The 27,705-nt window shown below is 35.1% G+C and overlaps 1 protein-coding gene across 45 annotated transcripts in view; it reads right to left on the bottom strand.

The window, feature by feature from the left end:
* LOC105463581 (adhesion G protein-coupled receptor L3) overlaps positions 1 to 27,705 on the bottom strand; it is an 856,114-nt gene that overhangs the window by 699,539 nt on the left and 128,870 nt on the right. Inside the window, exon 1 of one of the 45 annotated variants that reach the window (XM_071093427.1) lies at positions 2,792 to 3,076. The exons of the other annotated variants lie outside the window; for them this stretch is intronic. The gene's annotated coding sequence lies outside the window, so the exon portion shown is untranslated. Of the gene's footprint in view, positions 1 to 2,791; positions 3,077 to 27,705 lie in introns of those variants that run through there. 45 annotated transcript variants of the gene reach the window in all.

Genomic DNA, 27,705 nt, shown 5'->3' with positions numbered 1-27,705 from the left:
AACACATTAAGAGCTTCAAGATTACATTTCAAAACTTGAATATTACTATGAATATCATCTGTGAAGCCAAAAGACTATATCCTTAAAATACAAACTTTATTCTTCATTTATTCAACATTTGTTGAAAAACTGCCATTTCTTTTATTCTGTGCTAGATCTGTAACTACTGTAGGAGGATTAGCATGGCTGCACCAAGAGGTGAAATGTTCAACAACTAAACCCTGTCTACATATTTTATGGAGACAGTGGATCAATGTTTGCTGTAACTGCCGAGGTGTATTTTGTCTAAATAGACTTGGATATAAAGGGCTCAGTCACATGTCTGTCACAGATTAGAAATACCAATTTAATTTTCCAATGGCCACTTTTAGAAAGATAGGTAAAGTGCACGTTTCCATATTTTGATAAGCCCCATCACCTGAGAACTTAGAAAATGCGTTCAGACCAAGAACAATCGTACTTACAGACAGTAGGAGTCAACTATCTCCGTGGAGTGAGTAATGCATTACTATTAAGAACTGCAAAATTATCAAAAAGATGAACTATAGATACATGTAATATATATTCTGAGAATAAGATGTACTACTTCTGAGAGAAAGGCACTTCAGAAGAGGCTTAAAGTAAAACTGACACAAGAATATTAACAAAAATCAGTCACAATAATATAATATGAACAGATGTGGGAGCTGTTTAAATATTTTGTCTTACTTGACCCTAACAGAATTTCTATACAGCAGAGTCGATCTCATTTTGCCAAAGTTTAAGATGAGATCGTTGAACCTTAGTTAAACGTCTTGCGTAACATCACCCACCAGAGAGTTAAGGAACTGACCTTAGAATAAGACGTCTCTGCTCTTATTTTCACAAAATAAACCTAGTCTTTGTATTGTTACTTTTAAGGAACTCAGTAAAGGACCAAGGACAAATTATTCTGGTCCATTGACCATAAATATTCCAATCAATTCAGTCTGGAACTAAAGGAAAGTTGAAACCAGAGACTGACCTGCTGTAGCAAGTATAAGCTAAAATGAGAAAAAAAGGCCACAAAACTATACCACTGTTCAAGGCAGAATAGGGACTCAAGGTGAACACTAGAAGCTTTTTAAAGAGACTTGGCAAGGTCATGCTGATAAATTGAAATGGATACGACTTGGAACTACTAATAAATCATGCTAATTTCTTCAGAACCCACTGTCCTGGCCTCTCTGAACCCAGAGGTAATGGACAGATTATTCACATTCCTGATTAATAATTTTGAAAATTTTATGTACCTTACAATAGCTTATTGAGTTGGAGTTCAAAGTCTGTATTTTATTTGGGTCACTAAAGCGCGCGCGCGCGCACACACACACACAGACACACACACACACACACACAAAGTCTTACCATCTATGAGGAATAAAAGACTTTATATGAAATATAAAATACATGCTGCTTTTGTGATCATACACCATTTCCGAACTAAACAACCTCAGCCATTAAAATATCTTCTCATTTTAACCTTTATTTCAATCCTATAATTATTTGTATTGCCTTAACATGTTTTTTAAACAATTTATATAAAAGTGGATGTCCATTGTGTTGCATATGGAGAACTCTCATTTATTTGAAATAAACTGTCTTACAGAAGCAATATTGTTTATTGGTTAATAACCTGAGCAACATAGCTACACTGCAAAGGATCCCATCCCTAATCTTTCAATTAGTCATGAGAACTAGGACAAGCCATTTAATTTATCTGTACCTCAGTTTGCTACTCTATGAAACGGGATTATATTATTTCCTATTTAATAGGTGTGTTGTGAAGATTAAATGAGTTTATACAAGTCAATCCCTTAGATAATACACGGTACATAGTAAGCAACCAGTAAATGTCTGGTATTAGAGTTATTATTTATAGATGATGTTTTTCTGAAAGGAAAGAAGAGAAATAAATACAAAGCACTGCTGACTATAGGGTACACATAGGAAAATGAAAATGAGAATGTTAAATCCACCTATGATATTAGAAATAGTAAGGGAAACTGTATGGTAAATTTTATTACTTAAAAATTTCAAATTAGAAAAGTGGAGAGAAAAATATAAAGCACATACTTATGCCCATCATCTACATATAAAAATTGTTAAAATTTTTCCCTGTTTGGTTCATCTATTTCGGGGTGAGCAGAAGCTGAAATATTTTCAAATAAATAACACTTAGGACCGGGTGAGTGACTCATGCCCATAGTCCCAGCACTTTGGGAGGCCAACGCAGGAGGACCACTTGAGCCCAGGAGTTCAAGACTGGCCTAGGCAATATAGTGAGGCCTCGTTTCTTTAAAAAAAAAAAAAGAAATTAGCCAGGTGTGGTGGTGCACATTTGCAGTCCCAATTACAAGGGATACCTATTAAGACACCTCTTTTATATAAAACAGAGAACAGACTAATAGCCTTTTTACACATATGTATTTTTAAACCCACATCTGTACAAAGCTCTAAATGACTAAATGGGCTTTTAAAACATATATTCCATGGAAACAACTGCTAACATAAAATTAAAATGTCTTAAAAATGGAAAGAGTATAAAATGGTTGTGTGTATATATATGTATATAAAATGTATATATTCACAATAAAGTGAATATTGTGATAAAACACACACTATGTATATAGCTATATATATCATATATACACATGTATTCATATACACACACACATAAATATATGTGTACCTACATATTTATATGTGAAAATGCAGACTTATTTATTTACTTATTCAAAATAGCACACAAATAAAGGACAGCATAAACTACCTGGATCACTTTGCTGAGAGCAACAGCAAACTCCTCCTTCTGGGAGATTCTTGGGCCTATCTCCCTAAGATACAGTAACTAAGCCAAAAAGATTCTTTCATAGGATTTTAGAACCTCGGGTCAAATAGATGTGAAGACTAAGTTCCTTTCTATTCATACTGCCCTGCAAGTTTGGATACTAGCAGGCATGGAGTATTTTCAATTCATATCTATCACTCAAATCATTAGATATATTAGGTTGGTGCAAAAGTAATTGCGTTTGTTACCACTGAAAGTAATGGAAAAATTGCAATTACTCTTGCACCAACGTACTACAAAAATAGTATGGGCATGCCGCGAATATATCGTAAGTTAGGTTCCAGATCACCACAATCAAGTGAGTACTGTGACAAAGCAAGTCACAAATTTTTTGTGGTTTCCTAGTACATTTAAAAGTTATGTTTTGGCTGGGCACAGTGGCTCACCCCTGTAATCCCCGCACTTTGGAAAGCCGAGGTGAGTTGATCACCTAAGGTCAGGAGTTCGAGACCAGCCTGGCCAACATGGTGAAACCCTTTCTCTACTAAAAATACAAAAATTAACCAGGTGTGGTAGTGCATGCCTGTAGTCCCAGCCACTCGGGAGGCTGAGGCAGGAGAATCACCTGAACCTGGGAGATGGAGGTTGCAGTGAGCTGAGATCATATCACTGTACTCCAGCCTGGGTGACAGAGTGAGATTATATCTCAAAAAAAAAAAAAAAAGGAGATTATGTTTACTGTAGTCTATTAAGTGTACAATAGCATCATGTCTAAAAAAAGTATATATCTTACTTTAAAATCGTTTATTGCTAAAAATGCTAACAATCATCTGAGTTTATTGCTTACAAAAATGCTAACAATCATCTGAGCCTTCAGCAAGTTATAATCTTTTGGCTGGTGGAGATTGTAGCAATTCAGTAACATCTTCAATCTCCGTTGGTAATTCTAATTCTCTTGCTATTTCTACCCCATTTGCAGTTACTTCCTCTACTGAAGTCTTGAGTCCTTCAAAGTTATCCATGAGGGTTGGAATCAACTTCTTCCAAACTCCTGTTAATGCTAACATTTTGATATTCCCCCATGAATCTAAAATTTTCTTAGTGGCATCTAGAATGGTAAATCCTTTCTAGAAGGTTTTCAATTTACTTTGCCTGAATCCATCAGAGGAATTACTGTCTATGGCAGCTATAGCTTTACAAATTACATTTCTTGAATAATTACATTTGGAAATTGAAATTACCGCACTTCAATTGATCTGTGGGCTGCAGAATGGATGTTGCATTAGCAAGCATAAACACAACATGAATCTTCTTACACATCTCCATCAGAGCTCTTGGGTGACTGGGTGCATTGTCAGTATTTCAAAAGGAATTCTTTTTTTTTTTTTTTTTTTCTGAGCAGTAGGTCTCAACAGTGGGCTTAAAATATTCAGTAAACCATGCTATAAAAAGATGTGCTGTCATCCAGGCTTTGTTATTCCATTTATATAGCACAGGCAGAGTAGATCTAGCATAATTCCTAAGGGCCCTAAAATGTTGGGAATGATAAGCGAGCACTGGCTTAACTTAAAGACACCAGCTGCATTAGCCCCCACTGAGAAAGTCAGTTTGTCCTCTGAAGCTTTGAAGTCAGGCACTGAAATTTTCTCTCTAGCTATGAAAGTCTTAGATGACATCTTCTTCCAATAGCAGGTTGTTGTCCACATTGAAAATCTTTTGTTTCATGTAGCCACCTTCATCAGTGATCTTAGCTAGATCTCCTGGATCACTTGCTAAAGTTTCTACATCAGCACTTGCTGCTTCACCTTGTACTTTTATGTTATGGATATGGCTTCTTTCCTTAAACTGCACGAACCAATTTCTGCTAGTTTTAAACTTTTCTTCTACAGTTCCTTCACCTCTCTCAGGCTTCACAGAACTGAAGAGAGTAAGGGACTTCCTTTGGATTAGGCTTTGGCTTAAGGGAATATTGTGGCTGGCTTGATTTTCTATTCAAACCACTGAAATTTTCTTCGTGTCAGCAAAAAGGCGGTTTTGCTTTCTTATCATTCAGGTTTTCACTTGAGTAGCACTTTTAAATTACTTCAAGAACTTTTCCTTTGCATTCAAAAGTTGGCTAACTGGGACAAATGGCCTAACTTTCAGCCTGTCTCACCTTTGACATGCCTTCCTCACTAAGCTTAATCATTTCTAGCTTTTGATTTCAACTGAGGCGCAATTCTTCCTTTCACTTCAACACCTAGAGGTCACTGTAGGGTTATTAATTGGTGTAATTTCAAAATTGTTGTGTTTTAGGGCGTAGAGCGGGGGAAAAGAAGGGAGACAGATGACACAACACAGCCGGCTCAAGGAGCAGCCAGGACACGCACACATTTATCAAATAAGTTCACTGCTGTGTTTTATGGGCACAGCTTATCATGTCTCAAAGTAATAATAGTAGTAACATCAAAGATAACTGATCACAGATCACTCCAATCAATATAATAATTTTAAAGTTTAAAATATTGTAGGAATTACCAAAATGTGACACAGGGAAATAAAGTGTGTATATGCCACTGGAAAAATGGCGCTAAAAGACTTGTTTGGCACCAAAAGACTTGTTCAATGCAAGGTTCTCCCAAATCTTCAATTTGTAAAAATCATGGTATCTATGAAGTGCAATAAAGTGATACACAATAAAGGTATGTCTCTAATTGGGGATAACGTAAAAGAGAACTGTATCATTGCTCTTACATTTATACTCCTGTGAAGACAGTTATTATCAAGGTCTACATTTCACCCAGTTAGAAAAAAAAACTCCATCAGAATGTTTTTGGGAGGCATACCTTTTCGTAAAAATTATACTATTCCAAAACTATTCCTCTATACAGAATTCAAAGTCCAAAATGGACAATAATGACTGTACTATATTAACTGAAAATATTAGAGATACAGGTTTATGCTCAAGGATAACAAGACCTCCAATTATTTTCTCTAACTGATATCAGCAACATGTTTTAACTTGTTTCCCTGCTTTCAATCTGCAATATCATCTACAGCGCCTAGTCCTTAGTAAGTATTCAATATATATTTGGGAAATTAATGAATTTTCAAATAATGAAATATATCACTGGCCAGATGATAACCTTAAATAGTGTTCTTGTTCTGAGTGATTATTCAGTAAGTATTTGTTGAATAAATAAAAGAATTAATGCATGTTTATATTCTCAGGGGCTACCTGAAAAACAAATAAGAACAAGGTATGGAAATGCCATCCATGAAATATTCATTCATTCATTTATTGATTCATTTAACAAATATTTTCTATGGGCGAGGTACAATTTTAGGAGCCAAGGATAAATATCACAGAGAAGAAGGCCTTATAGGCCCTGCAGTTTAATGTAAAATAATGACACCTAACAGTTATTGAATGCTTACTTTATGTAAAGGTACCAGAATTTGTTGAGCATTATTTCATTTAATCTTCACTACAATCTGCACTGCAGGTACTAATAGGGTGCTATTTAACAGGCAGTAAAGGAGGTAAGCAGCTATAGTCTTACATGTAACAATGCATCCAGGAGTCTGGACTTGATCAAAGTTTATAAAGGGATACTGGTTTAAACTATGGTGCACTTTAAACAGGGAATCGTGGTGCAGCACTTTAGGAAAGAGAGACTTATTGCTAAAATAACCATGGGTAATTATTGAGCTGTTATATTTTGTAAAATCATTCACAGAAAAATTATGACCAAATACTTAATTACGTTTAAAGTAAAAAACATATACTGGTTCTCAGTAGAATGAAAATATTTAAAAATTACTATTATCTGCTTTTCAGAGAACACTTTTTAAATGTTGAAAATTGTGAAGGAAATAAATCCACGTATTGACGGAACACATTTCTGAACACCAAAATAAAAGTCTATTTATTATGAAGTTTCGCTACTTCATAAGATTCAAAATGTTCTGTTATTTTTAAAACTAATCCTGCTAATTTTACACATGGTAACTAGTAATGTATCATAAAAGTGTTATTTGCTTATTCAACAATAGCTGGTTCTTAACTATTAGGAGTAAGATAAATATTTTAAGGCAGTTAAATTAAATATATTTGTCTTAAATAACTACCCCCCCCCCCAATCTCCTTCTGCTATATTCAAACTTCTGAAAATATACCAAAAAACTCAGTTAAAATAATAGTTTTAACTTCTTAGGTCCAACTCCAGAATTCTTTACTTACACTGTATTATTTCTTTGGCAAGACTTCAGATTTCCACATTCCTCAAGACAGATTTAGCTAACTATTGCAGTAAAAGACAAAGAAATAATTTATTTAAAATATTAACCACTGAGTATTAAAAGGCAGATTTATCAGATTGCCAGGTCTTCCAGTTTATGAAACAATGTCTAATAAAGTGGTATAGTCATGATTTACTAAGGTATTTAAATTCATTATTGTATCAGCCATATTTTACACCTTTGACTAGTTCTTTTCTCACATTCAGGCTTGCTGTATTGCAGAAATTTATTTTCACCAATTAAATAACCTTAATTCTTAATTCTGTCTTGTAAAAATTTAATTTGAGAATTATGCTTCCACCTTCCAAAGAATGTAAGTTTGGTTAATGTATGGTAAGATTATACATTTGTTCTGGCACTACTACTAGGATACTCATTTGAATATGCCATGTTTTTTTCCACAACTCTGCTTTGTGATAATAAACAATATTTATTACATGATCTCACTGAAGTATTCAAGTAAGAATAATTACAGAATGTTAAAAAAGCACACTGTGGTGATTTTTTTCTTAAATAAAGACAAAGATTAACAGATGTCTCAATATACATTCACAAAATATCCTCCTGATTATTTCAATGTATGTGCCTTAAACATAACAAAATAATGCATCAACTACAAAGGAAAATAACCATATTATGATAATTTTGATTACAACATTTTTATGTGCACATAATAATAAAGAGTGTCTCTGGGTTTGGGGGTTTGATCTGATGTAGTTTCTTCCTTTTGGTACTATGTTCTATTTTTTCAAATAATGTTGTTTACCTTATAAGCTTGAAAAAGTGCTAAAATTATCCAAGGGTGCTTTCTGGTTTTAGATGATGAGGAAACATTAACAAGTCACCTTGTCTGCCTTTAATAAATGGTGAACAAGAAATGATTCACTAGGGGTGGAATCATTCACTAAGAGAATCTGTTTTAAGAAATGAGAATAAAAAAATGTGAATATGGTCTTTTTAGATAGATTCAGAAAGAATAAAGTGGGACATTTTCTAATAATATTTTTAACAATGATCTCAAGCTGACTTTTTATTTTACTGTGGTAAGACAAATGCAAATTCCCCAGATATAAAATGCACAAAATATGAGTAAATGAAAAAGATATCAAGGATCACACTGATTAATCCTTCTCTTTTGATTCTGGTTTTGAGCACAGTATGGGACTTCAACATTTTTTTCTCATAGAAAATGCACGATTTTCTAGGGGCCAACTTAATAAAAAGCAAAGCACTGTGATAGATCCTTTCATTTGATTGAGTCATTACTTTCCAAGGACTTTAAATATGAGGCCAGGGGGAAGGGGGATTAACATAGGCATACATTGCATTTGCTTCAATTTGGTGAATTTAGGCATCATACTGTAGGACTATAGTTCAAAACACCATTCTAAGTAGTCATGAGATCATACTGAATACTAGAATGGTGTGTTAATAACAATGTGCTCTATTATATCCATAATGCATCGAATGATACCTGCTGGCCTAAAAGAGCTAATGCACCTTCCTATAGCTCTAGGAACTTAGTCGCTGGGGGGAATCAAATTTAATATCCCTCTCTACCTAGTAACAAGAAAAAAAAAAAAATAACTACGCCTCTTTTTAAAAATTTTCCTAAAGCCAGAAATTTTCTTCTGGTGTAATGAAAGGCACATAAAAAGTTTGAAACAATTGTCTTTACAAATCTAGGGTCAGTTTCACATTCCAGTGGAGACACTTAAGGTTCCGAGCACATTCACTGTATGTAATTAAAGGTGCTAGGAAAGTCGTTTTAACTCTAACATTCTGGACCCTTACAAGAAGCTCTAATAGTGAGAGCATTGACCATGGCATCTGCTAACATCTATGCAAAGCTATCATGCCCCCTGTAGTACTCTCTTCCTTAGGCTAATATTTCTTTACGTGACCCAGTTTGGAACCTCACAGTCACAGTTTTTCATAATTAAGACCTCTAAAACTGGTACTAATTTTTAAAATTCCTTTTTGTCCAACACTAATAACTGCCTTATTCAGGATAACATTAATTATTAACACAATTTAAATTCACTTTAGCTTTGTTTTTGTTTTTGTTTTTGTTTTTGAGACAGGTCTGGCTTTGTTGCCCAGGCTAGAGTCCAGTGACACAATCACGACTCATTTCAGCCTCAAACTGCTGGATTCCTGAGCTAATGCAATCCTCTTGCCTCAGCCTTCAGAGTACCTGGGACAATAGTCATACCTGGGACAATAGTCATGAGCCACCATGCCTGGCTTTTTTTTTTTTTTTTTTTTTTTTTATTTTTCTTTTCCAAAGACGGTGTCTTGCTATGTTGGCCAGGCTGGTTTCAAACTCCTGGCCTCAAGTGATCTTCCCACCTAGGCCTCCCAAAGTGCTGACATTACAGGCATGAGCCACCACACCTGGCCCATCTTAGCTTTTTATGACACCACCACAATGATCAAATTTTGTTAACATTACTGAAATCTCAAACTTCTAAACTGATGCCCAATGTTAAAATGACTTTCATTTTCTCCCCATACAAACCATCTACTTCTGACACAGCTGTGTGTGTGTGTGTGTGTGTGCGTGTCCGTGTGTGTGTGTGCATGTGTGTGTGTGTGAGAGAGAGATAGAGGGAGGGAGGGAGAGACTCACTATGTTACTGTGTTACCCAGTTACACAGGCTGGACTAGAACACCTGGGCTCAAATGTTCCTTCCAACTCAGCCTCCCTAGTAGGTGGGAATACAGGTGCATACCAGCGTGCCTAGTCACTGACAGAGGATCTATAATTTTGAACTGGACTAATTTGTTTATATCTATTTCAGCTATAATTACACATGCACAGGAGCAGCTGGGCCTCGAATATACTAAGTCTTTGAAAAGGTTTGACAAATGAATAAAAACCCTTCAATCTTATCAACATGAGCTGGCCTTAACCCACGTCACCCCAACATGGTATTTTTTCTGATAAGTTCTTGGATCGAAGAGGATAAGATACCAAAAATCGACAACTCATGCAAATTTTATAGACTGTATAGACCAGTTTTGGAATTTGCTTCTGAAATGAAATATTTTGCTACTAAATAATTATCCTCCACAAATATAGAGAAATTCTATTTGATGTCTTTATTCAAGTCACTATCAAAATATTGAACATTTTGTAAGAGGACTAAAGAAACAGAAAAGTGTAATATGCCACAGAAACTTTCCTTTCAGAAAGTTCCAATAATGACTATATTCTAGGTACAATTTCCTTAATAAATTAATAATATATATGCGACTTCCCTTGTACATGGACCACAGATTTTATTCTTGTTCATGCAATAATCATAGTTTTTCTTATTAAGTTAACATGAGCTTTTTGTTTGTCTTACAAAATATTTTCTAAAAAACAAAAATCAATTGAGTGAGTGAGAACTCAGTCAACATCACAACCAATAAAACAAATAATTTTAAGAAATAACAAAATATGTAATTATTTAATCATAAGTTATCAAAATTAAATATAATTTACTTACTCAGAGTCATTAATTATGTGGAGTTGAAAAATTGCACTATTGAAGCAGTCATTTAATCATTAGAGCTACAAAAATGTCTAAGTACTAATTCATTATTTCTGCTATGCTCTTGGGAAATTATATACCATATTTATAATAAAACCAACATAATTTTTTAAAATCCATAACTAATAACATTGGCATGAATCTTTAATATTCTGGCATACTATATTTTTTAAAGGTCAAATTAAAAAAATTTTTTTAATAAATTTAAGGCCGGGCGTGATGGCTCAAGCCTGTAATCCTAGCACTTTGGGAGGCCAAGACAGGAGGATCACCTGAGGTCAGGAGTTCAAGACAAGCCTGGCCAACATGCTGAAATCCCATCTCTACTAAAAAATACACACCAAAAAATAAAGATTAGCCAGGCACGATGGCAGTCACCTGTAATCCCAGCTACTCAGAAGGCAGAGGCAGGAGAATCTCTTGAACCTGGGAGGCAGAGGTTGCAGTGAGCCAAGAGTGCGCCATTGCACTCCAGGCTGGGCAACAAGAGGAAAATTTCATTTCAAAAATAAATAATAAACAAATAAATAAAGTAAATTCAAGACAACGAATCCAGTAAACAAGCAAAAGAGATGTATGCAATCTATAGAGCTATGATTTACATGTAGTACACTTAGCTAATTTCATTAAAAGATACATCATTTTATTACTTAATGACCAGGACAGGCACAATGATCATTCTCACCAATCTCACACTGTAAAATCTGTAAAAGAAACTTCAAAAGAAAAAAAAAAGTCTTATAGCTTTCTTGACTTTCAGGATGCCAGGAAATACCTAAATCTGAAAATTCTCTTCAAGGGAATAGTAGACAGAAGCAGGACTTTGGCTGACCTTTTAGGGGACATTATTCAAGGATTCATATGCTGCAGAATTACAATTAGTCTCTGACAGTGACTTTTGTTAATCAAGTTTGCATTTCCTTTGAACTTTACAATCCTGTACTTGCGTGCATCTGTTTAACTTGTACTTTACTCAGGCAACCTATCAGAATCACTAAATTATGCAAAGCAACTGTTGGCAACTCTTATATATATGCAGTTGCAAAAGAAATGTATCTACTTTTCATTCAAGTGACTTTGAAGGAAGGTCTTAAAGAAATCTTTTTCACTGAGCAATGCCTATGGAATAAGGAATTACTTGCCATGCTGTAGTTAATAAATCATAGCAATTGTTTCTCTCTTTCTATCTCACATAGTAGATAAAATACTGCTGATCTCAAGAGAATACTTCTTTTAAAAGGACCACTATCAATACACTATTTCATTATTTTACTTGTGGGTGATATGCTGCATAAATCCATCTCACTGAATTATGGAGATGCTGAAGTATACCTATCACAGACATTCAGAGTGACTAAACAAGCACATAAAGTGAAGTTATAGAATCACGAAATTAAAAATGAAAAGTAAATAGTGCTAAAGATAATCTGGCCCAGTATTTCCCAAAATGTGTTTAACTGAACCCAAGTTCTGCAGAAATGAATTAAGGGTGAAAAGCTCAGTAGTCAAATAGGTTGAGAAATGCAGGGATAAACAATGTTAAATCATTTTTCCCCCTGTGGGAATTCGCAGAGCCTTTAAGATATTATGCACTGTGGATTTACAAGAAGAAATAATATGCTGTGTTTGCCAAACTCATTTGACTGTGGAACTTTTTTTTCATGTTAACATCTAGGTCTAGAATCTATTATGTCTTAGAATATGGTGCCCTAGTCCAAACACCACAATTTATTTACAGCCTAGGTCAAAGAAGTGACTTGCCACAGGTTATATAGCTAGTAAGCCTGAGACAGGACCAGAGCCTGAACTGGCCAGATTCCTTCCCACACATCACTTTTGATACAGGGTAAGGTATCTTGCCAGGCTGCTGTGATTGAGGGATAAAAAGCAAGGTTTCTGAGAGTACTTGCAAGGCTGTAAGAAAAAGCATGACCCAGGAACCTAACATGAGTAAAGAAGAAAATCAACGTATTGACAATATTGACATTATGAGGATATCTGAGAAAGCGAGTTGGAAGAATAGGAGTCTGATGGCAGAAAGCGCTGATTTTTGTGGTTTTGAAAATTAAAATATCTGGTGACAGTGAGATTTAGGATTGATATGGTTTGGCTGTGTCCCCACCCAAATCTCATCTTGAATTGTAGCTCCCATAATTCCCGCATGTTTTGGGGGGGACCCGGTGGGAGATACCTGAATCCTGGGGGCAGTTTCCCCATATTGTTCTCCTGGTAAGTGAACAAGTCTCACAAGATCTGATTGTTTTATAAGGGGTTTCCTTTTCACTTGGCTCCCATTTTTCTCTCTTTGCTGCCATGTGAGACATTCCCCTTGCTCTTCCTTCGTCTTCCACCATGATTGTGAGGTCTCCTAGCCATGTGGAACTGTGAGTCAATTAAACCTTTTTCCTTTATAAATTACCCAGTCTTGGATATGTCTTTATTACCAGCATGAGAACAGACTAATACAAGGATAATCATGGCAGAATGGTGAGGCTACTAGAGATGATTAAGCCAAAGAACTGAAATGTGTTAAAATTATGTTAAAATTTGAAGTCACTGAAAACAAGTGTAAGGGTTTGGTGAGACAAAAGCTATGAGATGGGTGCTAGAATGTTCCTTAATGAAGAAAATGACAAGATCAGTCACATTGGCAATAAATGGGAAAGAAGGTTGGAGAGCCAGATGGCAAGAGTCTCAAAAGAGCATAGCTTGTCACAAAAAGAGGATAAATATGAAAGAGGTAATGGCAACCAAAGAAGAGACTGACCCCCTTTTCCTGTCCTTAGGCATGAGGGGTGTGGGAGGCATGAATGTAGAAATACGGTCTCCTCAGAGATCACCCAGAAGTTGACAAAGTATAAAAGGATTTTATCTGTATGGCATTTCTCTAGAGAAATAGCCTGAAGTTGTCATTATCACTATTAAGTATTTATATAATTTAGTAGTTTATGATTACCTATTCCCACAATGTTTATAGACTATAAAGTAAGTAACTGTTCATGAACTGTTTAATAATTTTGGTCAACTGGCAGACTCAAGAGGTTTATCCAAGTTGTAACTTTAAGCCAAAACTAGACAAATGCATATACACATAAGGAATAATATTCTGGGACTTAAAGGAGTTAAATGGATTGTAGGCCTCCAGGAATCAGAAAAACCCCTCAGCAGCAGCAAGGGAAAGTTGAAATCCGGCTACAAGTAAATGTATCAAAATATCAACAGTGTTTACTTCTAGGTAGTAGGATTATAAAGCTTTTATCTTATTCTTTAACACTCATATAATTCTAAAATTTCTACAATGAATATACGTTATTTTATAATCCGAAAAAAGTACTTATCTGAAAATATCAAGCTCCTATCTTTAAATAACCATAGATAAGAAAGAACACTTACATTTTAGAGTATTTTGTCAATATTCAACAAAATATTAATGACAAATTTTATGATTTCCCTTGTAATCCCACTTTTACAAATATATTCTCCACCAAACATGAGTGCATCCATAAGTATGCCCATGGTGTCTGCTGCAGCTATGTTTAAAGTATGAAAAAGCTGAAAGCAATGTTAAATTCCCAGAATAAGAGACTGAAAAACTAAATCATGGGCCTTGCATATACAGACTACTATGGGACTGATGAAAAGCATGAACTAAATATACACTAACCGAAGAAGATGTCTAAGATATCTAAGATAAATTTTGAAATAACAAAAACATCTAAGAGAATATTTTGCATAACAGCTATATTTCTATTTTTAAATAAATGAATATCTTATGCATTACATGTGCATAGCATAAATATGTGTGTATATATAAAAATATATATGTAGCTATATACTGCATATATGAGGTATATATGGGGAAAAGTCTAGAAAAATATATAATAAATCACTTATTGCATTTGCTGTGGGCAATGAGGTTAGGGGTTCAAGGTTCATACTTTTTATTTTACATACTTATGTACTCTGATATTTTTATAAAAATTCATGAATTACTTTTATAATAATATACTAATAAAGTTTACTCAAAGGGAAATATTAATTAATATCCTCATACTGGCAAATCTCCCCACAAGTGAGTTTTGAAAATATGAAATACAGCTATTCCTCGAAATTTATTGATTTTAATAGATTATAAATTTAACAAAATGGTTTTGCAATAAAACAAGAACCAAAACCCCACATACAACTTATTCTGAGCACAAGAAGAAAAATGAAGGAGAGGTAAATATGTGTGTGTATAAATATATACATGTATATACGTGTGTGTGTATATATATGTGTGTATGTATATACACACACATGCACATATACACTACAGCAAACAAACCTACATAAAAATCCATTGGCTCTTGACGTATCAGTACTTACTATAACTGTATTGTTGCTAAATACTAGTAAATTAGCTTCAAAAGAGGCTTTAAAGGAAAAGTCTGTGCATAAATCTCCCAGATAAGCAGTGATATTCCACATAGTGTAAGATACACAGCATAAGAGAGATTGACTGGTATAAATTATGTTTAGTTTTAAGCTGGACAATAGCACCACTTCACTCAAGACCCTCAATAGCATATTAAAGTCGACCTTAGAAAGATGTATCCAAATGACAGATGTATTCATTTACGTTTATTAAGCATTTAGTATGTACTTGGGATTATACTGGGAACTTGGAAAATTAAAGCTGTACAGAAAAAAAGAGAATGCCTATCCCACTAACCCCATGCTCCCAAAGTAAGACAAGTTATAAATCTTGAATTGCTACAATAGAGAAAAGCATGGAAAATGTGGAATCAAAGAGGAAACAAGAGAATGAATTCACTGAGAAGTGTGATATTTTGGACTGGGCTTTAAAATGAGGATAACAGAACTGGTAAGGCCATCTTTTAGCAAACGACAAACAGTCAGATGTGGGTAAAGCAGAATATCCAATTTAGTTTGAATCTGAGGGATAATGACTCTGATGCATGTCCTGTCTAAAATACAAGCCTAATCACCACATCACAGCTGCCAAAATAAAGTGCTGCATCCTCAGATGGAGTACTTTATGAAGTGCAGAATAAGCACAGATACCCTACTCAACTTCATACTCTTTACACAGCCTCCAGGGCCAGTTAAGATGGATTTATCCTGAAGAGGGATCCCAATAATGTTGTTTTTCAGTTATTTGACCAAACTGACTCCTTCTCTCTGCCTGAAGAGTTACTTCTAGAGCATCTCCTCTAAAAATATGCCAGCTGGCCACAGACTGGCTCCAAAACACCTGGCTTCACAAACCCAAAGACCAAGAGACCCAAGATTGTCCCCTTGGGCTCCATCACCATGTAGAACCACTGCCAAACTACAGAACTATCTTTGACAATTTATATTAACATACAAAGGACAGGACAATTTTAGTTACAAAGCTATGTAACTATATGTTGTTATAGAACAAATTCAAAAGATTTTTTAAAAATTATAATATGAAAAATAGTTCACATTCTTGCTAATATTTAAAAAATATGTGAAGTCTCTTGCATGGTACAAATAACTAGAAAGTGGGTGCTAATTTGGCCGGGCGCGGTGGCTCAAGCCTGTAATCCCAGCACTTTGGGAGGCCGAGACGGGCAGATCACGAGGTCAGGAGATCGAGACCATCCTGGCTAATGTGGTGAAACCCCGTCTCTACTAAAAATACAGAAAAAAACTAGCCGGGCGAGGTGGTGGGCGCCTGTAGTCCCAGCTACTCGGGAGGCTGAGGCAGGAGAATGGCGTGAACCCGGGAGGCGGAGCTTGCAGTGAGCTGAGATCACACCACTGCACTCCAGCCTGGGCGACAGAGCGAGACTCCGTCTCAAAAAAAAAAAAAAAAAAAGAAAGTGGGTGCTAATTTGATGGCAGTGAACTCAACCTCTGTGAATTAATGCATCTTAATTTAATATTCGCAAGTACAGTCCATTCCTGGATCAAGTAAACCAAATCCAATGCCAGCTCACTTATTATTCTGTACATATTTTCCTCAGTTTCTAAAATGATGGTGGACATGTATATTTACTTAAAATATCTAAGATCTCTGTATTGTTGAGTTTAACAATTATCGAAATAAAACAAAACCATGGTGATACAATCACCAAATTTGCAGATTGTATGTGCTTGTTTGACACCCCTGAGCACCTAATTAAACATATAGGAAAGGTTTTGTGTGTGTGAAGCATTGTATTATGGGCTTGTTCATATACGCTTTCATCAAACCTCAAAATAAACCTATTAGTTAGGACTACTCTTATAATCATTTAAGAGAAAGTACTGAGAAGTTAAGCATCTTGGTCAAAGACTAGAAAAGACTCAAGTTGGATCAATCACTTCTAGAGTCAATCTGACTCTATAGCACTTAAATACTCTATTAGTGGTCTATGAGGGGAATTTTATAAATCTTCCCCACATTATCACTGTCATCAGTACTCATTAACAAGGGCTGTAGGATAGAAAAGGAATTACTTTCCACGTGTAAAACATGTAGTGATCATGAGTTAAGTTTGCTAACACGTGAAAATGTCATTACTTCACAACTAATATAAATTAGACAATCATAATACTGTTACATTCTCTTAGTTTATTTACATTTTGTTGAAAAACTACAATAATGCATATTTACATAAAATGTTTATTGTGTTGCTGACTTTCACTTAATATTTATTCAATAGTTTTTGAATGATGAATGGAAAACATATTGGTGTATATTGGTATATGGTTCTATCTGTACAATATTTAAATAATCACATATGTACATAAAATGAAAGCATACAAAGAATACATTGTTCTCATGGACATCCAATTCGGAACTAGCAACATAGAGTTAAATCAGTTCAGTTTGTGAGTACAGTCTCACTCAAAATGATACATTTATAATGCTGACTGCCACATATAATGACTTTTCTTAGTGATCCTCAAACTATGGTCTCTGAGCCTTTTGCACAGAAATTAAATGTTTATTTAACATGCAGATCCCTTTGCCACCATAACACCCGCTAAATCAAATCAGTCCCTTCTCTCTCTCTTTCTCATACACACACACACACACACACACACACACTGAATGATATTCGCACTAACTTTTGAGAACCACCTTAAAACGTGAATAACAGAAAGATGTTTCCTTGATTCTGTATTGTATTGTCATGAAAGTCTTTTTTTAAGTTTTTTATTGAGACGGAGTCTCACTTGTCACCCAGTGACATTGTGCATTGGCACAATCTCAGCTCACTACAACCTCTTCCTTCTAGGTTCAAGTGATCCTCTCTCCTCAGCCTCCCGAGTAGCTGGGATTACAGGCCTTTGCCTCCATACACGTATTTTTTGTTTATTTTTGTTTTTTTTTTTAATTATTTTTAGTAGAGATGGGGCTTCACCATGTTTGCCAGGCTGGTCTTGAACTCCTGGCCTCAAGTGATCCGTCTGCCTCCGCCTCCCAAAGTGCTGGGATTACAGGGGTGAGCCACCATTCCCAGCCTGTCATGAAAGTCTTCTAAGTACTACTCTGAATGTATTAAAAGTCAATGTTAGAGAGATTATGATATAATGAGGATTTTTTTCCTTTATTTAGAGAGAGAGAGAGTATGTGTTTAAGAGTATACATATAAGAACCTTGCAGGTTAGTGCTCTGTCCAAATAATTGAGAGACACAATAATATAAATAGACTTCTGTGCCTTAAAAAGCCAAAGAAACTTCAAAGGAAGCAAGCACTGACTTTCATGGTCACATGTAAGTACATCAGTTAAATAAGAAAATTCACGTGAAGCATAACACACAGCAAGTGCTCAATAAATTTTAAGGTGACCATTTAAATGTCAGTTTAAACTGCTTTATTAAAGAGTGAACACATTATCTCCACTGGAGTCAAAGATTTCAAGAAAAACTAAACAGGAAAAGAAAATGAGAAGGTAGTCCCTTGACCTTCACAAAACCTCCGCAAGACCCCTGAGAAGGGCAGGAAATGACCGGAAAGCAGAGGCACAGCAATTCTCCAGTCTGCTGTAGCAACCCAAGCATGTTGTATTTCTTCATAACTTGGGTCTTTGATTCTAACTGTAAAGTAATGGGTGGGAGTGTGGAGGGAAGGAAAACAAATCTTCCCTGCTTAATTTGTAACTGTCACTTGTCTGCTGACACTTGTCTGTCATTCAACTCTATTCTCAAAGTGACCTCAAGGCCCCACAGACAAGAGGGAATAAACAAAACAGATCAGACGAGGTACTCACAAAGGGGTCAGGGGTACATCTTCCTTGGAGATGAGAGTTCAGAGCTAAGAATTCTACAGGACTGCTGTGGACAAAGCAGGAGCTTACAAGGATCAGAGAGGCACTTCTAAAGCACATGCCAGGAATAATCAATGTGGCCACCTGCCAGGCAAGGAAACTGCAAGAAAACAAAAGGCAATTCATCCACACCTCCACAGGTAAGAAATTAGCCTCAAATTTGGCCCATTTTAGTCTAAGGAACAAATCAGCTGCACCTCCCCACCCCAAACACCGCTTTATGAAAGTATGGAACAGAGTGGTGACTGCATGCATTTTCATCCCTATTTTAAGAAAATCCTTTCTTCAAAGCTAGTTAAAAAAAAAATGGAACTGTAAGAAAACTAAGAAATACAAAGGATGCCTTTGTTGCTCAGCACACTGTTTATACCCAGATATCATGAAGCTTTGCATTCAAAACCCAGTCGTAATGGAGTGCCACAGTAGAATGGGTACAGTGAATGTAACCACCATGAATGTTGGCAGATTATTATACAAAGGGCATTTATCCCACAGAGAGGGCTGGCAGGTTGACAGAGGACCAACAAACGAATAAACTGAAAGGCATAATGAGCCCCATTTCCACCCTCACACCACCCTACCCCTCACATGCTGAGGAAAATAAGCCACCAAAATAACCTGTAACCTCCATGCTCTTGACTTTGCTTTTTAGAGAGGAAAAGCCCAAACAGATAGACCTTCTCAAGACAGTACGGTACTCGTCAGAGAATGAAATGTTACAACGGAGCAGAAACTTAGCTCCACAGACCTTCCAGGACCGCACGGACTCCCACAACATGGGAAGGTATTTGCAATCCATATGGAGTGTGGATAACAACCAAATCATGCCTCAGGTCCAAATCACTTATGAAATGAAAAAGGAAAACAGCCACCCCAATCCATTTTCCCACAAAAGGGTAATTTTTCAAGAGGCTTCAGGGGAAACTAATTGTTTGGATTTGACTCTAACAACCTGAAAATAGGGATATATACAGTTTGTGAAGTCTCCACTGATCTGAATATAATTTACAGTATTTTTAAAGCAATTTTAGTATTTTATATTATTCATTTTATACACAATAGATAAGTACATATAGAATACATCAAATATAGCCTTTGTTCTCTAACCAACAGCTTTTCCACATATATGTGACTTCCTTGGTCTTCTCATTATCAACCTGTTTACAATAAATACATTTAGAATTATCCACAAAATGAATTTTTAAAATTATGAGAGCACAGCTTCAAATAGTGAGGTGTAAACAATACTTAATTGAAAACTTTTCTCCCACAATGACAATGATATACTGGGTTGCAATCCAAAGTCACTTAAGCATTTAAAGAAAAGAGTTTATAAAATTAAGAAATATTTCTCAAAACCCTGAAATTTAGGAGGTAGATGCAGCTCTTCTCACACACATACAGTGAATTGATTTGTCTTTCCACTTCACCTCATAAATTATCCTAGAGGTATATAAATGCAGGCACCCTAATATATATTTGAACATTTATTCCTATTTCCTCAAATCATCAGCCAATCTTTGCCCTGATAGCTATGACTGTCAAATCTCTTCCTTTTTGTGCTGACTAAATTGCTCTAAGTAAAAAAGAAACTGACATTCTACTCTTAAAAAATGAAGCTTTTGACATTTCGGGATGTTAATAGATGGATAAACTGTATAACAGGAACATCAGTCCTGAAAGAAAATTTGACCTGAATAGCCACGCACTGCACTCATGCATTTATAATTGTGCTAGCAAATGAATGAGAAAAGATGAAGTGGAACCATTTTTCAAGAGGCATGCTGTGATTTCTCATTACAGGAATAATCTTAAACAGTAATGATATTTCTTTAAAAACTGAATAATCTTAAGAGTAAAATGGAATGAAAAGAAATCTATGCTTTAAATCCTGCTTTTATAGGTATCCCCCATGTAAGTAATATAAGCCCATTCTCATAACTCCAGAAATGAATTCTTCTTAAAGACGAGGCTTGTTTAAATGCCTTTTCTTCAAACAAAAAATAGAAAACTAACTATTAACCCAACATTTTATTAGTTTTTAATAAACCAGTTCTATTATTTTAAGCAACCTCTTCCAAAAAAAGCAGAAATCATTCTGCTTTTATATTGATATAAACAATTCATTTGTAAATGTGTTTTTAAAAATTATGAATTCACTTCATACGGACTATAGTTATTCTTTTGTTTAATGAGGAAGAAAATATTTTACCAACAACATAAATTTTGGTAAAATTTTATTCATTGTCATGGTAAGATACAACTGAAGTCTAGATTTTATCCCCATTTAACCTATTAGGATGACAGAGCTCTTCCTAAATCCAATTTGATGAATAGAAAAATGCCACCAGAGTTGTCTCACATATATAACTCAACTGAATTTGAAAAAGACATATTTTATAGTCTTGCCTAGGAAAGTCTTTAAAATATATATATTATATAATTTTTTTCAGGTTTCATGTTCCTAACCCAAAAAAGAGATTGACATAGCAAAACCCAATTGGAGACATATATGCAGAAGTTTTCCAGCATCTTAAAGTATGGTTAGAGAAACCTTACTTAGTAGACACATTTTCTAGACCTGTGGGAACTGATCACAGTTCATATCAGAAAAAGAGGGTTGCCCCAGACAGCACTCAGCCATGGTTTTCTTTTGATAGTCATCACTCTGGATCCTTCTTTGACACCATTTAAAATTATTCCTTTCATGTACATTTCATATCAAATACACCCTTTAAACTTTGCTGAATTTAACTAATATCTCTCCACCACACCAAATTTGAGTTTATTTCTAGGGTTCACCAGATGGAGGGGAGCAATTTACAAAAAGTTGCCAAGGTAGATCCTCTTATCAAATGCCCTGGTAAATCTATTCTAAACCTTGGACAGAGGAGAAAAATATTATAGTTCTTGTACAATATAAAAAGCATTAAAAAAAAAAATTGGCTGGGCGTGTTGGCTCACACCTGTAATCCCAGCACTTTGAGAGGCCGAGGTGGGTGGATAACGTGAGGGCAGGAGTTTGAGACCAGACTGGCCAATATGGCCTGTCTCTACTAAAAATTCAAAAATTACACAAGTATAGTGGTGCACACTTGTAATTCCAGCTATTCAGAGGGGCTAAGGCAAGAGAATTGCTTGGACTGGGGAGGCAGAGATTGCAGCAAATCAAGATCACACCATTACACTCAGTCTGGGAGGCAGAATGAGACTTTCTAAAAAAAAAAAAAAAATGCAGGCAGGGCACAGTGGCTCATGCCTGTAATTCCAGCACTTTGGGAGGCCAAGGCAGAAAGATCACCTGAATCTAGGAGTTTGAAACCAGCCTGGGCAACATAGTGAGGCTCCCTCTCTACAAAAAATAAATACATTAATAAACAAATTAATTAGTTGATGGATATGGTGGCACACTCCTGGAGCCTCAGCTACTCCAGAGGATGAGGCAGGAGGATGGCTTGAAGCCAGGAGTTCAAGACTGCAGTAAGCCATGATTGTGACCTGCATTCCAGCCTGGGCGACAGAGTGAGATCCTGTCAAAAAAAAGAAAAAAAAAAAAACTGCAAATGAGATTTTATTATAAAGGGTTTGGTAATACTAAGATTAAGAAATGCCATAAAACTAAAAATTTAAGCAAGTGTTGAACAACAAGTGAAGAACAAATACGACACCATACAAGTGATATACCACATTTCAATTAAGGTGGCTTTTAATTTAGCACGTTCCTAGGATATTATATTACTGCATGTATTTTGTGATGTTTTACATGTACACTGAACAACAGAACACTAAATAAAACAGGACCCCATTAGTTTATAAGGATTCCAGAGTTCCAGTAATGTCCCCTGAATCATTATGGCTCTTTGTGCTAAGACCTTATATAATATAGCTATTTTACAATGAAGATATTAGTTCCATCAGCAATACCAGTATTATGTACATCAGAGTTAAAATCTTCTGATGTATTTTTTTCATTTACTTTACAAAGAGCCCAAAGAAAATAAAATTTTATTAAGTATTTTTATGTGCTTATAACTTAAACTCAAAAAATGCCATTTTTATCTGTAGTATATTGGTAAGGAGACAGCTTTTTAAGTTAAGACAGGCATACACACATTGCTACATTTCCCTGAAACAGAAGAAATAAATCTCATCATTATACTTCTCTGTAATGTATACTATTTATCACATGGGTGAGAAGTTCATCCATTAATGGAATACGGATTCTTTCACCATGCCTTCACCATGCCAGCAACCCAATCGTCAAAGCCTTCAAAGACAGTAAATTCCTTAACCCTGGCCTAACATATAAGTGCACTTGTTTCAAGACAGAATATGCAAGCTTGAGATGACGGCTTTCTGTTAACCTCTAACCACTTACTTACCTGAACTAATCTTTCTGTAGTTCATTTTGGTCACTGGCATTGACCAGCAAACGTCCTTGTATTTGACAGATACATTAAAACTTTAATTATCAACAAAACATCAACTAACTTTCTTTATTGTACTACTTTTTTAGAGAAAGAGATAAATCATGAGAAAACACATTATAAATTATTATTATTGAAACACTGTTAGCAGAGTCAGTCCTGGACTCAGGAGACATATAACCTAAAATTATAATTAGAAACTTCATATTACAAAAAATGATCCTCAGACATTATAAGCCTATATCAAAGAAGATATATCATTTTTATTACATCCTCTTTACAAATAAATGTGCTAAAACATTTTAGGAATATTGATAATAGAACTGAAAATTGAAGTAATTGGTTCACGCTTTATAAATTTCAAGCTCACTTCACTCAGAATACTTAACTATTCAAGAAATCAATTTGTCGGTGATTTCTTATACTTTTGAATACCAAAAATGTGCATTGTTAATAGTAACACAGGCCCACTAAAGCTTGCCTTTTAAGAATTTAGTCAAGATATAGTTTGTTTTCAAGTCAATTTATGATGGTAGTGCAAAATATAAATAGAAGTCACTAGCAAATTTCCAAAGGTTCTTTCTTATTCACGGGTATTAATTCCTGTTCCTACTTTTTTTTACAAGTTACATGTGATCATCTCCTACGTTTGATGAAATTGAGTATTTAAAGCAAATAATTTAAAATTTTATTGGAATGAAGCCTTTGGAGAAAGTAAATTTTAACAAAAAGCTGGTCTTTAAGCTACTTGTCCACTCCTATAGAACAGTGACTATACCCACTTCTCTCATGAATAGTATAGTGAAAGGGTTTCAAAATGTATGCTCTTATTTCCTCAAACTGGGAAATAAAAGACTGATTTAAAATGGCAATGCATGCATTTAAATTAGAAAAATCACTAAACTGTAATCTAATTATATATATTTTCATACCTGTATTAGCAACTTATATATAGGAATGACTAAAGCTATTATTTACAGCTAGGGTTAGTCTTATTTAAAATGTGTATTCTTTAATCCAAAATTCTATAGTATTTAAAGATAACTAGCTAAAAAATTCAAATATCTATATGGCAAAATCACCTTAAACAAGTTTGAAAGCCTAAATTGGAAAATAATTTATAATCAATGATAGACAAAGTATCAATAATACAAATATTAAGGAAAACCTTTTTCAAATTGAACAAAACATGGTAATAGAAAATGTATTCGAAGAAAATTTGAAACAGAAGAAATACTAGGAAAATGTGTAAAAATTTTTAACTTTACTTTTAAATAAATTTTATTGAACCATAATTGGTCATAATTTTTGGGCTATCATATAGGCCAAAGTGAAAAATATCGACATCCCAATATTGTTGATATAAGTATCAAGGACAAAGCTATTTCAGGAAATATTGGAGGAAGTATCTCCTAGATAACCTTTCTGATGATTAAGGTGACGACCTATGTTAAAATTTACAACATGTACTTATTAATCTTAAAATTTACTTATAGGTATTTATACTAGGGTTATAATTTGTTGTGCACAAAAATACATGCAAAGTTTATTCTCTTTCTATCCTCCCCACTTCTCTTTAGAAACAGACACAACATATTATCTCCATAGTCCCTGCTAAGGAGCAGTCTCCATGACCCCTCCCCTTGAACCTAACTGGTTTCAAAAGCAGGAACCACTTGACCCATGCTGGTTGTATTAGTCAGGGTTCCCCAGGGAAAGAGAACCAATAGAAGAAAAATACATGTGGAGATTTACGAAATTGACTCACATTGATAGGTGAAGCCAGCTGGACTTCCTGGGTCGAGTGGGGACTTGGAGAACTTTTGTGTCTAGCTAAAGGATTGTAAATGCCCCAATCTGTAAAAATGCAACAATCAGCACTCTATGTCTAGCTAAAGGATTGTAAATGCACCAATCAGCACTCTGTAAAATGGGCCAATCAGTAGGACACGTGCGAGGACAAATAAGGGAATAAAAGCTGGTCACCCCAGCCAGCATCGGCAACCCGCTCTGTCCCCTTCCACGCTGTGGCAGATTTGTTCTTTTGCTCTTTACAATAAATCTTGCTGCTGCTCACTCTTTGGGTCCATGCCACCTTTAAGAGCTATAATACTCACCACGAAGGTCCATGGCTTCATTTTTGAAGTCAGTGAAACCAAGAACCCACCAGAAAGAACCAACTCTGGACACAACATGATTATGGAGACCAAAAGTTCCCATAATCTACTGCTGTAGGCAAGCTGGAGAACCTGGAAAGCTGCAGGTATAGTTTTAGTCTAAACCCAAAGGCCTAAGAACCAAGAGATCCAATGTCTGAGAGGAAGAGGAGAAGATGGATGTCCCAAGCTCAAGACACAGAATTTAGTCTTCCTCTACCTTTTAATTCCATTTGAGCTCTCAATAAAATTGAATCATGCTCATCCACATTTTTGAGGGCTATTGTCTTGACTCAGTCTACCAATTCAAATGCTAATCTTTTCTGGAGACATCCTCCCAAACACACCTAGAAATAATGTTTAACCAGCTATCTGTGCATCCCATATCCCAGTCAAGTAAATGCATCAAATTAATCATCAATCATATTCACCAAATAATACCTCTCTCCTTGAAAGTTGGAAATAAAAAAGAAAACTTCAATCAGTCTCAAATTGTGAAGTCATGTAGGAGTGGAGCAGGCATTTTCCAGCATATGCACAATGCAAAGATAACCGGGACTCTTATTAAAAAGACAACCAGGCGGATACCAAAGAGGAGCTAAACCAAGAGAATGTGTCAAAGTGATTGCAATTTCCTTCCTGATTCTAGGCCCTCAAGGAGGCCCAATTTCATGGAATAACCTTAGGTTTTCTGAGGTGTGTCTGTACCCTACTAACACCCCTATTTGCTCATACAACTCAAATCATTCTTTTCTGACAATAATCTTTGAATAAGACAGTTATTCCACAGCATTGTTTATATTAAACACTCCATATGTCCACCAGTAGAAAATCACTTAAATATCTAAATCCTATGCAGTCATAAAAAGGCAACACAAAACTGTATACTATATGTATTATCTTACAAAATGGTCATGACATACCGTTGAGTAAAAAACATAGTTTACTAAACATTAGTTCAGTATATGTGCACAGCACAGAAAGATATCTGGAAAGATAGAGAAAAATTTAACAAAATTTATTTTTGTGTAGCTTCCAGGTGGTTTTATTTTTCTCATTATATTTTAATTGAGCATCATCTATCATTTTTTATAAATTAAAAATTAAATTTCTACATTGAAAAATAAACCTGAAGAAAATTTTAAAAAAGAAATAAAGTTCAGTGCAACATCAAAGGACTGATTTTTGACAAACAAAACAAAGGATTTCAAACAAAGGATGGTTTGATCTCTACAGGAAGAATTATTTGACATCACTATCTGCTTTCTAGAGTAAGTATCAGAAGTAATACAATACTGTTGAAGATTTCTTTTGAGCTTTTATTAACCATCTAAATATGTATTTTTTAAATTATAAATATTTTACTTTATAAAGTTATTTGAAACTACATCAGTAAGACTCGTAAGAGTAGAGGAATATTTTCACTTAAATGGTTGGGTTATAGCTTTTAAATATGCATGCTTTCATCTAGCTGCTCAGGAGGAAGAGGGAAAAAAAGTCAATAAACACCAGTCCTTCATGACTGCTCAATTTAGCTCTTTTTGTTGAGCAACTAATTCCTTATGGCACACGTCCAAAGCATACAAATTTCAGGCCACTTGACAGTCCTTTCAACCAGGTCAGTCCTAACAGAGATAGTAATCAAGTCTCCCATGATGAATTTCATTCACACAGCGGAACTGATTACAGAGCAGGTCGAATCACTGCACACTATTGACTGGAGATCAGTTTTCAGCTTGAGGGATTATGGAGAACAGTGCACAACAAGGCAGGAGCAGGAATAGGAGAATTCAAAAAACAAACCAAGCCAAATGAGACCCTCTTAGTATGAAAAGAGGCCAATTGTATCATCTAACATCCCTAATATATTATTCCAGAAAATACTCTACTTTGAAAATTAAATAACTTGAAATATGCAAATAAAGTTTTATCTGAAACTTCTTTGGCCCCATTTGACATAGCTCAAATTAGTGATTAATAAAAATTAAACCAAAAAAATAAATAAAGAAATATGTCTAAAAATCTATACTTGTAACTTTTTCTGTTGTAATAGATAGTAGTCTCCTTGTCTTATTCTTTTATATGCTATAGAAACATCCCCTATAAAAATGTCTTAAGTCATAGCTGTGTTTCTGCCTTTTCCTTTCATTGCAAGGAGGACATCCTGTAACATATAATGACATCATTGGCATATGCCTTAC

The sequence above is a fragment of the Macaca nemestrina genome, chromosome 3, assembly GCF_043159975.1.
Source record: "Macaca nemestrina isolate mMacNem1 chromosome 3, mMacNem.hap1, whole genome shotgun sequence".
NCBI classification, from domain to species: Eukaryota; Metazoa; Chordata; class Mammalia; order Primates; family Cercopithecidae; genus Macaca; species Macaca nemestrina.
The sequence above is the reverse complement of the archived record's forward strand: the minus strand, read 5'-3'. Positions and strand labels throughout refer to the sequence as shown.